Source organism: Schistocerca serialis, chromosome 3 (genome assembly GCF_023864345.2).
Source record: "Schistocerca serialis cubense isolate TAMUIC-IGC-003099 chromosome 3, iqSchSeri2.2, whole genome shotgun sequence".
NCBI lineage: Eukaryota > Metazoa > Arthropoda > Insecta > Orthoptera > Acrididae > Schistocerca > Schistocerca serialis.
In genome coordinates, this window is record NC_064640.1 from 731,714,527 (window position 1) to 731,728,671 (window position 14,145).

General features: G+C 42.4%; 1 protein-coding gene across 1 annotated transcript in view; it reads right to left on the reverse strand.

Annotated features, from left to right (window-relative positions):
• Positions 1 to 14,145, reverse strand: part of LOC126470591 (CLIP-associating protein 1-A-like) — a 252,097-nt gene that overhangs the window by 98,895 nt on the left and 139,057 nt on the right. The gene's annotated exons all lie outside the window — the stretch shown is intronic.

The following is a 14,145-nucleotide window of genomic DNA, read 5'->3' on the forward strand; positions in this document are numbered from 1 at the left end:
GAAATATTAATGATGCATGCAACAGTGTAATGTACATTGCCATGATCAGCTGGCCATTGATATATTTCATTATGGATTCAAATGCCTAGTTGCAACAATGTCAGTGAACTAGCATAAAATTATATGAACGGATCAAATCATGAGGAAGGTAGCGAGAACAAATGGACCACAGCAGCAGACTCAGATTGTTCTACTGTATGTTTCTTACTGTGTGTGTGCATGTATGTGAAGAGGGCACTTGTATAACATTGCAGGCCTTGGAAAATTTTTAATTAGCCAGGATTTTTATTGAACAGAAATATTACCAAACATTTGTGTAGGCTTCATTTACACATCAGCATATGATATCGAATTATGACTGTAGTAACACAGATTTGTCACGAGTTTACTACTTTGCTAAAACAGAATGTACAAGAAATATAAAACATACAAAACTTTTCAGCAAGAAGATGCCTCTGATTATGCAAATGTGGTTGAAGATCAAACATGAAGTCAAATAGTTTCTCAAAACCTTCCATCATAGTAAAAACTAAAAAAGAATTGAATTCAGCTATAGTAACCAGCTTACTTACATTGCCTATGGTCATCTTATATCCAAGCAGCAAAAAAACAAACAGAAACACAGATTGATTATAAGGACTAGTAGGCACATACGTAAGCAAGCGTTAATGATAGCGGAGGAAAACAGAATCTCTCCTTTCACCTTGATTCAAATTAAGAATAGTGGGGGCGAGGACAGAGAGGAAGAAAGAAACACACACACACACACACACACACACACACACACACACACACACACACACACACACACAGTGGCAGGGGGCTGAGATGGGGGTAGGGAAGAGGACAGAAGGGTGAGACACACTAAAGGTGAAGTGAGGGTGGAGAGAGACAAATGTAACAGCAGAGCCCTTTTCTGTTCCCTCTAATGTCATAGAAGTACATGTAGAAAACTACTGGAAAAATTTCATGAACCCATTACTGATACTGATTTACTACAATGACATAGTACGATAATGGCAAAGGTCATAGACAGCTTCAACTTTATAAAGTCATTGTATATAGTACAAATCTAAAAAAAAAAAACTACCAGATCTTTCAAAAATTGCAAAAATAATAGATACAAAAAATAATGGTAATGTGTAACAGTCACCTTCCCCAAAAACAGAGGGAGGGAGACAATTTGTACCACCAGTTCCTCCGTTTATTCCATTATCAATGAGGCTTTGTAAGCAGGCGCCTTGTCCTAAAGAATGTTGTTTTTATTTTTTTCATTTGTATCCATTTTCATTTATTCAGACACCTTTTTTTTCCAAATTTTTCCAACAATTGTGAGATTTCTGTGGTATTCACCAGATTTTGTTTCACCCCTGGTAAGGTACTCAATAAGAAGAATGAATTTTGCAACCTAAACAACACTGGTCATAGCTTCTGCTACAAGTTAAGTTAGATTTATCTTTTCTGTGCTGTTGCATATGAGGACAATACACAGACTAAAAAGCAATGGCAGCAGCCAGACTGAACAATTTATGCTTGCAGAATACATAGCAAATTCCACCACAAGGGTGCCAGCTGGTTGGGGCCGAATTTAACATGCGACATCCCGTGAGACCATGCTGCTCTGTCCGGCTGAGCATGTGGACGTGGCCACAGCCACAAGGGCTAAAGGAGGCCACACATCATCCAGGAGAGTTTGTCAGTTGCGTACAATCATAACAGATGGATCCCATGTTAAATCAGGCCTCAGGTCTGGACTTAGAATAAGTTCTGGTGCCGCTCCTCCATACTTAGCATGTTGCTTCTACTTGGGAAATTTACAAACTGTACAAAGGTCAGTACAGTAAACATTGTTCTCGAGTATTGCCTCCATATGTTCATATTTCCTCAACAGAGTGCCATAATTTTCAAAATATTTGATTAGCCGTAGCCATAGACTGCTAACTGAACAGATCTACCTCTGCATAATGTCAATCAGCATAGAGACCATTTGCTGGACGCAACATATATACACTCCTGGAAATTGAAATAAGAACACCGTGAATTCATTGTCCCAGGAAGGGGAAACTTTATTGACACATTCCTGGGGTCAGATACATCACATGATCACACTGACAGAACCACAGGCACATAGACACAGGCAACAGAGCATGCACAATGTCGGCACTAGTACAGTGTATATCCACCTTTCGCAGCAATGCAGGCTGCTATTCTCCCATGGAGACGATCGTAGAGATGCTGGATGTAGTCCTGTGGAACGGCTTGCCATGCCATTTCCACCTGGCGCCTCAGTTGGACCAGCGTTCGTGCTGGACGTGCAGACCGCGTGAGACGACGCTTCATCCAGTCCCAAACATGCTCAATGGGGGACAGATCCGGAGATCTTGCTGGCCAGGGTAGTTGACTTACACCTTCTAGAGCACGTTGGGTGGCACGGGATACATGCGGACGTGCATTGTCCTGTTGGAACAGCAAGTTCCCTTGCCGGTCTAGGAATGGTAGAACGATGGGTTCGATGACGGTTTGGATGTACCGTACACTATTCAGTGTCCCCTCGACGATCACCAGTGGTGTACGGCCAGTGTAGGAGATCGCTCCCCACACCATGATGCCGGGTGTTGGCCCTGTGTGCCTCGGTCGTATGCAGTCCTGATTGTGGCGCTCACCTGCACGGCGCCAAACACGCATACGACCATCATTGGCACCAAGGCAGAAGCGACTCTCATCGCTGAAGACGACACGTCTCCATTCGTCCCTCCATTCACGCCTGTCGCGACACCACTGGAGGCGGGCTGCACGATGTTGGGGCGTGAGCGGAAGACGGCCTAACGGTGTGCGGGACCGTAGCCCAGCTTCATGGAGACGGTTGCGAATGGTCCTCGCCGATACCCCACGAGCAACAGTGTCCCTAATTTGCTGGGAAGTGGCGGTGCGGTCCCCTATGGCACTGCGTAGGATCCTACGGTCTTGGCGTGCATCCGTGCGTCGCTGCGGTCCGGTCCCAGGTCGACGGGCACGTGCACCTTCCGCCGACCACTGGCGACAACATCGATGTACTGTGGAGACCTCACGCCCCACGTGTTGAGCAATTCGGCGGTACGTCCACCCGGCCTCCCGCATGCCCACTATACGCCCTCGCTCAAAGTCCGTCAACTGCACATATGGTTCACGTCCACGCTGTCGCGGCATGCTACCAGTGTTAAAGACTGCGATGGAGCTCCGTATGCCACGGCAAACTGGCTGACACTGACGGCGGCGATGCACAAATGCTGCGCAGCTAGCGCCATTCGATGGCCAACACCGCGGTTCCTGGTGTATCCGCTGTGCCGTGCGTGTGATCATTGCTTGTACAGCCCTCTCGCAGTGTCCGGAGCAAGTATGGTGGGTCTGACACACCGGTGTCAATGTGTTCTTTTTTCCATTTCCAGGAGTGTAGATTACTTTAAGGTGCAGGGTTTGTCACTGATTAGGAAGGATTGTTTGCTGTTTTCTTATTCGGCAACAGCATGCTACATATTAATGGAATGGGTCGCCCTCCCTTTTGTAACTGAACCCACTCAGCCAAATGTCAAGCAAAAATATGAAACAGTTCTGGGGGTCCTTTTCTTTACTTGAACAATCAGTATGCTGGCTAGTGGCATGGAGGGAAGAGCAACAGAGAAGAAGAAGAAGAAGAAGCTGGAACGAGACCACCAGACAGGTGATGCCAAGAGAAGACAGAAGAAACTGGAACAAGCCGCTGCATACAGACGATGCCTGAAGTTAAAGCAGCAATCACAGAAGGCAATCAGGAGTGGTGCAGCAGCAGCCGACGCTGGTGTGAGTACACACAGAACACACAGTGTTGGCCTAGCAGAAGCAACAACAGCGAATGGTGGTACAAGGATTCAGACAACACTTCATAGTGGAATGTGCACAGCAGCAACACTTCACTCAGTGAGGGACACAGCTTAGCAACTATGTCACGTAACAAAGATGTACATGCAATGATAGTGACATGCAAGAGTCATCATATTCTAATTAGGTTTTTCGACAACTGCGATATAGCATTTAAGGGAGTTCGAACGCCCTATCCCGACAATGTTAAATTTAGTGACTTGGCTTCCCCTGTATTTCAGAAACTACTGTAGCCATTGACATGAAACTTTTACAGGACATTAAATTGTATTTTCTGAGTCTACTAAACTACAATAATTGCATTTCAGCCACTGCTTCCAGAAATACAATTTTTTAATCATGCAGTTAAAATTTTGTATACTTTTTTGTACTTTATCCTAAATAATTTTAATTATACATAACATCATGTTCTTCTTTTAGTTCAGTAGACACAGGATGTGTATGTTATTACTTGTTGAAAACATGAATGCTTACGCAAAGTGGTTTCCAAGATTTAGGAAAAAGGAAACAGAAAATGTGAATGTAAAGTTCCAAAAGACTGTAACTCATTTAATATATGCTTAATATTTTTATTTTTAGTCACTCAGAAACACCATGAACTACACTGTATATCATCATCTTGATCTTATTCCAAGTTTTTTCTTCTTTTCTTCCTTCTGGACTCCTTCGTGGCCAACTGTGCTGCACACTCTGCTTTATCAATGTGAACCTTGTCCATTCATTCAAGTTCCCTGATGCAGTTTGCTCCAGGATTAATTCTCATATGCTGTAGCAGTTTCACACTACCAATGTTGCCATCATTAAAAACAATAACAGCATCACTGAACCCCCACTTTAGCGTCTTCATACAAAGAAAAACATTTTTTGGTAAGCGAGTCCATATAAGGTTACTGAATGAAACATTGGGATTTTGAGTCTGACCATCCAGACACTTCTCCAGTAATTCATGTTTGTCAGGTCTCTGTAAATAGGTCTTATGATATCCATGACTGCTGCTGGGATGGAACGTTTATGGTTGCATGAACTGTTTGAGTATTGCGCATTGCGGTAATTGCACCATGAATCAGGTCCAGGAGGGCAAAGATGGTGTACTGGTTTTTCATCAGTTGACAGTCTGTGGAAGAAGGTAGCCCTTATTGCCTGCTTCATTTTCAACAAACCCTCAGTATTATTTCTAATGGCCATCCCATAATACTGCTGTAGTTCATCAATCATTTTGTCTGTTAGCCTGCCTCTTATGGTTTTACCATCAGAAAATTTCTTGTCTGCAAACTTTGTTTCAACTTCCTCAACCTGGTCCTCTTCTACCACCACTTGTGCCTTCATAATTTCTGTCACAGACATGCCCTTCTTCATTCCCTGATTTACACTTATAACAATGTTTGGTTAAAATCTGGAAATCTATTACCTTTCTTTCCAGTATACACACTGGTCACCGTAGCAAAAGAATTCTTAGAACTGTAGCCGCACTTCTGCCAAGTGCCATCGAAAGCTACTGGTATGTCAGTCATACTATCATTTATTTCAACAGCTTTGTTTGCAGCACCCTTCATTGACTCACATGCAACAGATTCCACAGCAGCTCCAATAAATCCTGCATACTTGTCGATTTTACGAGGTGGGTTTGGCATATTCATCACAAGGTGTCATGAGAGTCCCTTCTCTGGGGACACCACCCCATAGTTGAAATACTGATCATGCAGATAGAAAGGCTTCTGTGTATGCATGAAGCTGAGGGCTATGACAGCTGTAGTGTAGCTAATGGCAGAATCTCCTATGCTGGATGAACCAGATGAGCAGAGTGCCTCACAAAGCTCCACTACAATTCATGCTGAGGGGTGTGTGGCATGTAGCAAAATGTGTCATAAATGTAGTCTCAGGGCTACTGGTCAACTGATCCAAGTAACCATGCTGAGCACCATGGTATCAACCAAATAAATGGCTAAATCTCATGGTACCAAAATGGAGAAACAAAAACTGTGGGATTTGATGAGACTTAAAACACCCAAGCATTGAGGTTCGAACTAATGGAAGCTGTTTCTGGAATTGGATCAGTTGATAGACCAATCCAAGAAGAGGAAATCATCACTGAGAAGTTGGACTGTATCGAGGTCAAATCATTGTCTGGGGCTGAAAGGAGAAAACTTCACAAACAACAAAACGAAAAGGAAGACAAAAGGTCCCAAACTTAAGACCTCTACAAAGATGGTCTCAGAGTGAAGGGGAAAAACAGATCCCTTCTACTTCCAAGACAGGAACAAGAGACAAGTCAAGACAAGGAACAGGAGAGGAGTCTAATATTCCCTTTTATCACAATAATTGGATCCAGAAATAGCCGAGGTAAGAAATAAGCCCCTGTGATGGAAGTCAGTGAGGAATCCTTGAGGGCAATGGGAAGAAAGGGTTCTTGCAGGCTATCGTCAGAGTAATCTCACACACTGGAAATGACCATGGTGTGGAGTTAGTGGCTGCAAGGGTTGCAGATAAATCTGCAACACAGTAAGGGGGCAACTGCCACCCCGAGTCGTCTTCTGGGAAGACAAGAGGTGGACGTTGTTCTGATCCAGGAACCCTATGTATATAAATGAGGCGTTTCAGGTCTTGGGGAAACTGGACGATGATGCTGGAGGCAAAATGCCAGAGGTAACATACTAGAAATTTAAAGAACACCAGAATATGCATTTATGTTGAGTGCGGAATTTCATTCCTGCCCACGGCGGACTTTCGTTTCAGGGACGTAGTGAATGAAGTTGCAAAATTAATGTACCATGTAGACAGGTGTTCATAGCTGAATGAACAACTGTTGGTTGGTTGTGATGCCAATGCCCACAACCTGTTGAGGGGAAGCAGCGACACCAACAGCAGAGGAAAATTTAATTGAGAGTAGCCTGGAGATCCTAAATAGGGCATAAAATCGACCTTCAGGAACATAAGAAAGGAAGAAATAATGGGCATAACCTTTGGGTTCACCTTAACGGGTAGTTACGTCAAACAATGGCATGCGGTGTTGGAGCCATCCTTATCAGAACACACATATAACAAGTTTGAGGCTGAAATGAATGCTAAACAGACCATGGCCTATAGGAATCCTAGGAACACAACATAAGAGTCTTATAGGAAAGACCTAAACTCATCCATATCTGAATTTGTAATTTTAGTACGGACTCCAGTAGTACTCGAGGAAATGGCAGATGAAGTGACATCTGCCATTATGACCTGGTACTTAGAAAATAACAACAACCTGGAATTGCAAAGGAAGCCAGTAAGAAAACTGTTAAACAATGCAAGAAGTAAAGGAAAATGGGCAAAACAGCTGAAGGCATTTGCCAAACACAGCCTTGTCATTAATCAAGCAAAACTATCCGAAGCCAGAGAGAAATCTACATCTACATCGATACCCTGAAAGCCACCGTAAGGTGTGTAGCAGAGAGCACCCTGTACCACTACTTGTCATTTCCCCTCATGTTCCACTCGCAAATAGAGTGAGGAAAAAACTACTGTCTAATCACCTTCGTATGAGCCCTAATTTCTCATGTCTTATCTTCGTAGTCCTTACGCACGATATGTTTGTGGCACGCCCGATGTATGTTGGCGGCAGTAGAATCGTTCAGCAGTCAGTTTCAAATGCCAGTTTTCTAAATTTTATCAAAAGTGATTCCTGAAAAGAATGCCGCCTTCCCTCCAGGGTTTCCCCTTTGAGTTCCTGAAGCATCTCTGTAACACTTATGTGTTGTTTGAATCTACCAGTAACAAATCTAGCAGCCCTCCTCTGAATTGCTTTGATACCTTCCTTCAATCTGACCTGGTACAGATCCCAAACAGTCGAGCAGTACTCAAGAATAAATAGTACCAGATCCTACATGCAGTTTCGTTTACAGGTGAACCACTCTTTTCTAAAATTCTCACAATAAACCAAAGTCAACCATTTGCCTTACTTACCACAGTTTTCACATGCCGATTCCACCTCATATCACTTTGCAGTGTTATGCCCAGATATTTAAACGACTTGATTGTGTCAAGCTGGACACTAGTGATACTGTATCCGAACATTACAAGTTTGTTCTTCCTACTGATGCACATTAACTTACATTTTTCCACATTTTGGGCTAGCTGTCATTCATCACACCAACTGAAAATTTGGTCTAAGTCGTCTTGTATCTTCCTAGTCACTCAACTTCGACACTTTACCATACACCACAGCATCATCAGCAAACAACCATAGACTGCTGCCCAACCTCCCCACCAAATCATTTATGTATATAGAGAACAGCAGCAGTCCTGTCACATTTCCCTGGGGCACTCCTGATGGTACCCTTGCCTCTGATAAACACGTGCCACCGAGGACAACATACTGGGTTCTATTATTTAAGATGTCTTCAAAACACATATCTGTGAACTTATTCCATATGGTCATACCTTTGTTAACAGTCTGCAATGGGGCACTGTATCAAATGCTTTCCAGAAATCTACAAATATGGAATCTGCCTGGTGCCCTGCATCCATAGTTCTCAGTATATCATGTGAGAAAATGGCAAGCTTAGTTTCGCATGAGCAATGCTTTCTAAAACCATGCTGATTCATGGACACAACTTCTTAGCTTAAAGATAGTTTATTATATTCAAACTGAGAATGTGTTCAAGGATTCTGCAGCAAACAGAAGTTAGGAATATTGGGCTGCAATTTTGCAGGTCCATTCTTTTACCTTTCTTATATACTGGAGTCACCTGTAATTTTTTTTCAGTCGCTTGGGACTTTGTGGTGGGCGAGAGATTTATGATAAATGCAAGCTAGGTAAGGGGCCAATGCCGTAGAGTAAGTACTCTTTCTAAAATCAAGCTGGGATTTGTTTTCAAATCTTTCAGTTGCTTCTCTATGCCAGGTATGCGAATTTCTATGTTGTCCGTACAGGAGTCTGTCCGATGGCCAAATGATGGAATGTTTGTATGTTTCTCCTGCATAAACAATTTCTTGAACATGAAATTTGAGACTTCGGTTTTTGTTTTGCTATCTTCAACTGCCACATCAAACTGGTCAACAAGGGACTGAATGGAAGCATTAGAGCCACTTAGCAATTTTACATATGACCGTAATTTTCACAGGTTCTCTGTCACATCTTTTGCTAAGGTGTGATGGTGGTAGCTGTTGTATGCTTCACACATCGATCTTTTCACAGACACACGAATCTCTACTAACCTTCACTTGCCATTGTTTGTGTGTCCCTTTTTGACCTAGAGTGCAACAGCCTCTGTTTCCTCAGCACCTTGCGAATTTCGTTATTAAACCTTGGTGGGTCTTGATCATCCTTAATCCATTTACTAGGCACATAACTCTCTAGACCATGAATTACAATCTGCTTAAACGTTGCCCGTAATTCCTGTGCGTCCATCTTACTGGTACCAAGTGATGCCAATTCACTGTATAAGTGAACTCCTTATCTGATCTGTCTAGCAGGAACAATCTCCTAGCCTTCTTGACTGATTTATTAACTCTCATAATCATGGTTGCTATAATGACATCATGATCGCTAATCCCCACTTCTATACTGACATGTCAATAAGGTCTGGCCTATTTGTAGCTACAAGGTCTAAGATATTTTCATTGTGAGTGGGCTGCTAAGCTAGCTGCTCAATACTATTTTCAGAAAACGTGTTCAAAAGTAGTTCGCATGACTGTCTGTCTGTATCCCCCCCCCCCCAATGAATCTGTAGACATCCCAGTCTATATGCAACAGGTTAAAGTCACCTCCAACTATTATTGCATGATCTGAGTATTTAAGTGCTATTGACCATAGACTTCCTTTGAATGACTCTAGAACTGTCACAGCGCAATCGGGTGGCCACATCCAACAATTAACATAGTTTCACCTACACCTGTTATACGTGACCAGACGACTTCACTGTCACACTCAATTTCAACATCAATAGAGACAATATTTTTGTCAACTGCAATGAACACTTCCCCTCCTATGGCCTGTAATCTGTCTTTCCGATATACATTCCATGACTCACTAAACATCTCAGAGATTTCCACTTTGGGTTTCAACCAGCTTCTGGTCCCAAGAATAATTTGAGTGCAATAACTTTCCGGGAGGGCAGAAAATTCGGGAACTTTACTACGAATACTTAGACAGTTTACTGATAAAATTTTGACAGTCAAAGTGTCTTGATTCTGAATGCTGTTTGCCTTTCTTTACTGTGAATCGACTGGCGAATGTCCATTAGAGAACCTCAAACTAAAAAACCCTCATGTGCACTCCACAAGTACTCTGCTACGCACCCCTGACCTATCAAGGGAAGTCGCCACCGGAAAGGCAGCCTCCACATCTCAGATGAGGGTTCCTGACAGACATACCAGGTGCACATTGGCTTTCTTTCCAGCCCAGAATGCTATCTGCCTAGGGGCTCCATAATGCGCCAAACATTGGAGCTGCCAATAACAAGTAAACCCTTGCCCCCCACGTCGCTGCTCGGACCCTGGTGAAGCAGCAGCCACCTGTCCACTCGTAGGGTGAATGGACGAGGCCAGGCAGCCAGTTTCCACATTGGCTGTCCGCCTTGAGCAACGCGAACATGTTACCATCCAACAGTCAGCCTGCTGTGAGGGCAGATCCATCATGTCATATGCGCTAAAAGGTGCCTCGGAAGCAGAGCCCATGGGCAAAACAACTGACTCCTGAGGTGTCCCATGCAACGCGCCAGATTCTCTGGCACTGCTGTACCCTGAGGCTGCAACCTGAAGGTGACTGACCATAGCCAACAGCACATATAGCTGTTTGTGAACTCTGGTCAGCCCTTCCTGTTTCCGCACACAGCATGCACACAGCATGCACACATCATACCCATCCTAGCAAGACTAACTGAAGAAGTAAATATAAAAGCACACAATTCTAGATATGCGACTTGTTACCTTCCTGATGTGTCACCAATGGACACTAATGCGTTAAAAGAGCTACGTAGGTGGCTGTTCAGTGACTCAACTACTATTAGCCTGTCCTGCTTTTTCCTAAAGACATTAGTAAAATTGGTTAATGGGTATGCTAAGGAAGGGAGGTTAACTAAAGTTACTCTACATGTGAACTAACAAGTATATCAACTATGCAAATCATGTGAAGTAGCACTTCACCAGTTTGTTGAGAAGTTGGAAAAAGCACTATGCTTTCAGGAAATTGCTACCTGCACCCTCCTGGACATTAAAGGGGGTTTTAGCAATACAACCATGGCATTAAGACCACCATATATAAGTAGTTTAAGACTATAATGAGTAAATGAAAGGTAGAAGCCACAAAGTTGAATGAGAAAATGGTGAACACCACCACCGAGGGGTGTCTGCGAGGAGGGGTTCTGTCATCTACACGAGTAAGTATATATAAACCATGTACTGGAATCTTAAGCTCATGGACAAAACTCTACTAGTAGAGGAGGCAATAAAGTAACTTTGGGTAATACTGAATGCAAAACTATATTTGACCCCACAGATAAACAATGTGTGTTCCAAGATGGAAGGTGCTCTTATGTGCATTAGAAGGGCCTGTGGTAAAAACTGGGGTCACGACCCAGAAGTACGTACTAGATATACACCAATATAATAAGGTCTATGATCAAGTTATAGGGCTACAGTATGGTGGAAGAAAGTACAACAGCAGATGGCTTCAAACGAGATTTGCAAGGTACAGAAATTGGCCTGCTTAGCAATAACACGTGGAATCAACAGCATACTCACCGCTGGGATGGAGACCATTCTGGACATGCCACCTTCATACCTTTGTGTTACAATGGACGTAGCAGCAACAATAACATACAAGAAGTAAATGGAAATCCTTAAGAAATCCAGACTCCCATACCAACATAGTGAATATGGTAAATACAGGAAATGCTGGCTAACTATACAACTCTCAGGTACTTTAATAACCCTTTCAAGGTGACTTTGGGAACAACAGCTGACAATAATGTTAATGATAATGAAAACTACCTCAGCTGTACTACTACACATTTATTGTGTTACAAGCAGTTTTGTTTGTAAAACATCTTCAGATTGCCTGCAGTTAAACAAAACAGGAAATGAGGCTAAAGCAATGAATAAAATTGCCAACTGACTCTGATAACAGCTTTACACTAAATTCTCACCGGGTTGTGCTAATGTTATGACACAGACAACAACAATACCAACTGTGTCATGACTTCTGCACAACTTGGTGAGGATCTAGTGTAAGGCTGTTATCAATGTGAGTTGCCTATTTTATACGTTAAAATGCTGTAGCTTTAGCCTAATTTCCTGTTCTGTTTAACTGCTGGCAACCAGACAATGTTCTACAAACGAAACCAGTCATAGAACAATAAATGTGTAACAGTAGAGCTTAGGGGGTTTACATTAATCTTTAGCATCTGAAAGTAACAGTCAGAAGTAGGAAGCAATGGAAGAACAAACCTATCAGGAGATGCAGTGTGGTTTACTGAGAGATTGTAAACACATGAAGGTGCTGGGGCCGGGATATACAGGGTACAGCCCCAACTAAAGAAAGCAATCTCTCTCTAGGAAATCTAGCTACAGTATTCCAGGCAGAGATATGTGCTATGGAGAATCTGCATAGGTGCCACAAGGATTACGGCCTGTACATTCATCCAGACAGTCAAACAGCTCTGAAATTTTTACCAGCTCCTGCAAAGAGATAAAACATTGTTACAGAATGCCATGAAGTCCTTGTGACAATAAGGGAAAGTGACAGGGTAAACCTGCTGTGGGTCCCTGGTCACACAAGGGTCAGTGGCACTGAACAAGCTGATAGGCTGGCTACGGCAGGTGCAATGACTCCACTAGTTGGACCAGGACATCTTTTAACCATCTCTGAGGTGATACGAACAAAACAACAAGCTAGATTAGAAGGCAGCTTGCAGAATACAAGATGTGTTCAAAAAGTAACAGGAATGCTAATTTTCTGGGAATAATTTTATTTATTCATCTATGTTAATGTTATCTCCTTCAAAGAAGTCCCCATTAGATATTACACATTTATGAGATCACTTCTTCCAATCTCTGCAACACTTCTAGAATTCGATCTTTGGGAAAGCACTTCATTCTCTCAGCGATGCACTTTTAATCTCATCTATGCCTGTAAAACAACAACTCTTTAACGTTATCTTTATTTCTGGAAACAGAGAAAAGGTACACAGGGCCGTATCAGGTGAATATGGAGGCTAGGGTATCATCACAGTGTTGTTTTTTACCAAAAATACATGAAAAAGCAATGTAGTGTGAGCAGGTGCATTTGGCAAAAATTTTGCTGTCACACAATTCATACCCAAAACACCCAAAAAGCTTTCACTGCATGAGTCAACTGATACGCCAAACAATCAGCAACTCCTCTGATTGTGATCTTGTGATCCTTCACAATAATTTCTTTCACTTTTTCCACAGTTTCATCGGTTGTTGGTGTGGTGGGATGTCCAGAATGCTTGTTAGCTTCAACATCTTCACAGCCGTCTTGGAAATACTTATACGCCTCGTAACCCCTTGTTTTACTCATAGCAGTCTCATCAAAAGCAATATTCAACATTTCTAAAACCTTGTTACATTTTATTCTGTTTTTATAGCAAAATTCTCTGAGGCCTTTTTAAACCAAACCTATAATAGTCACTCTTAAGGAAACACATGTAACCTCCTTGACAACTATACTTCTGACACTGCTACCAGTGTACAGATATGTTTCACACATGTTCACCAACACAACAATGAAAAATCACACGAAATGGGCTAATACAATATGCAAAATTACAAAATACCTATTTTTTTGAACACATCTTCTATTGGACTAATATCCAAAAACAGCACATGGCAAGCTAATGATACAAAACCCATATTTCAAGAGAAGTTCTGTAACCCTCGGCTCCAAGAGACAGATTTAACTCATGGTAGGACTGGTGACAAGTCATGGGAAATTTAAGAAAAACCAAAGCATGATGAGTACAGAGAGATAGGTGCAGAATAAATGGTGAGAGAGATGAAACAGTGACACATTTAATCTTCCAATGTGAAGTGCTGGAGGCCAAAAGACATAGAATACTTCAGTCTTAACTCTTGAAGAAACTATGTCTAACTTATTTTTCTACCATATGATGAGAACAAATACATATATACAACACCTGTGGACTAATGTGCACAATCACATGCTTGTACAATCTCATATCACCAGATCTAGCTCACTGATCCATTTGATTGCTTCTCTGATACGTGGTGAATGTCCATTATTGCTCCTTT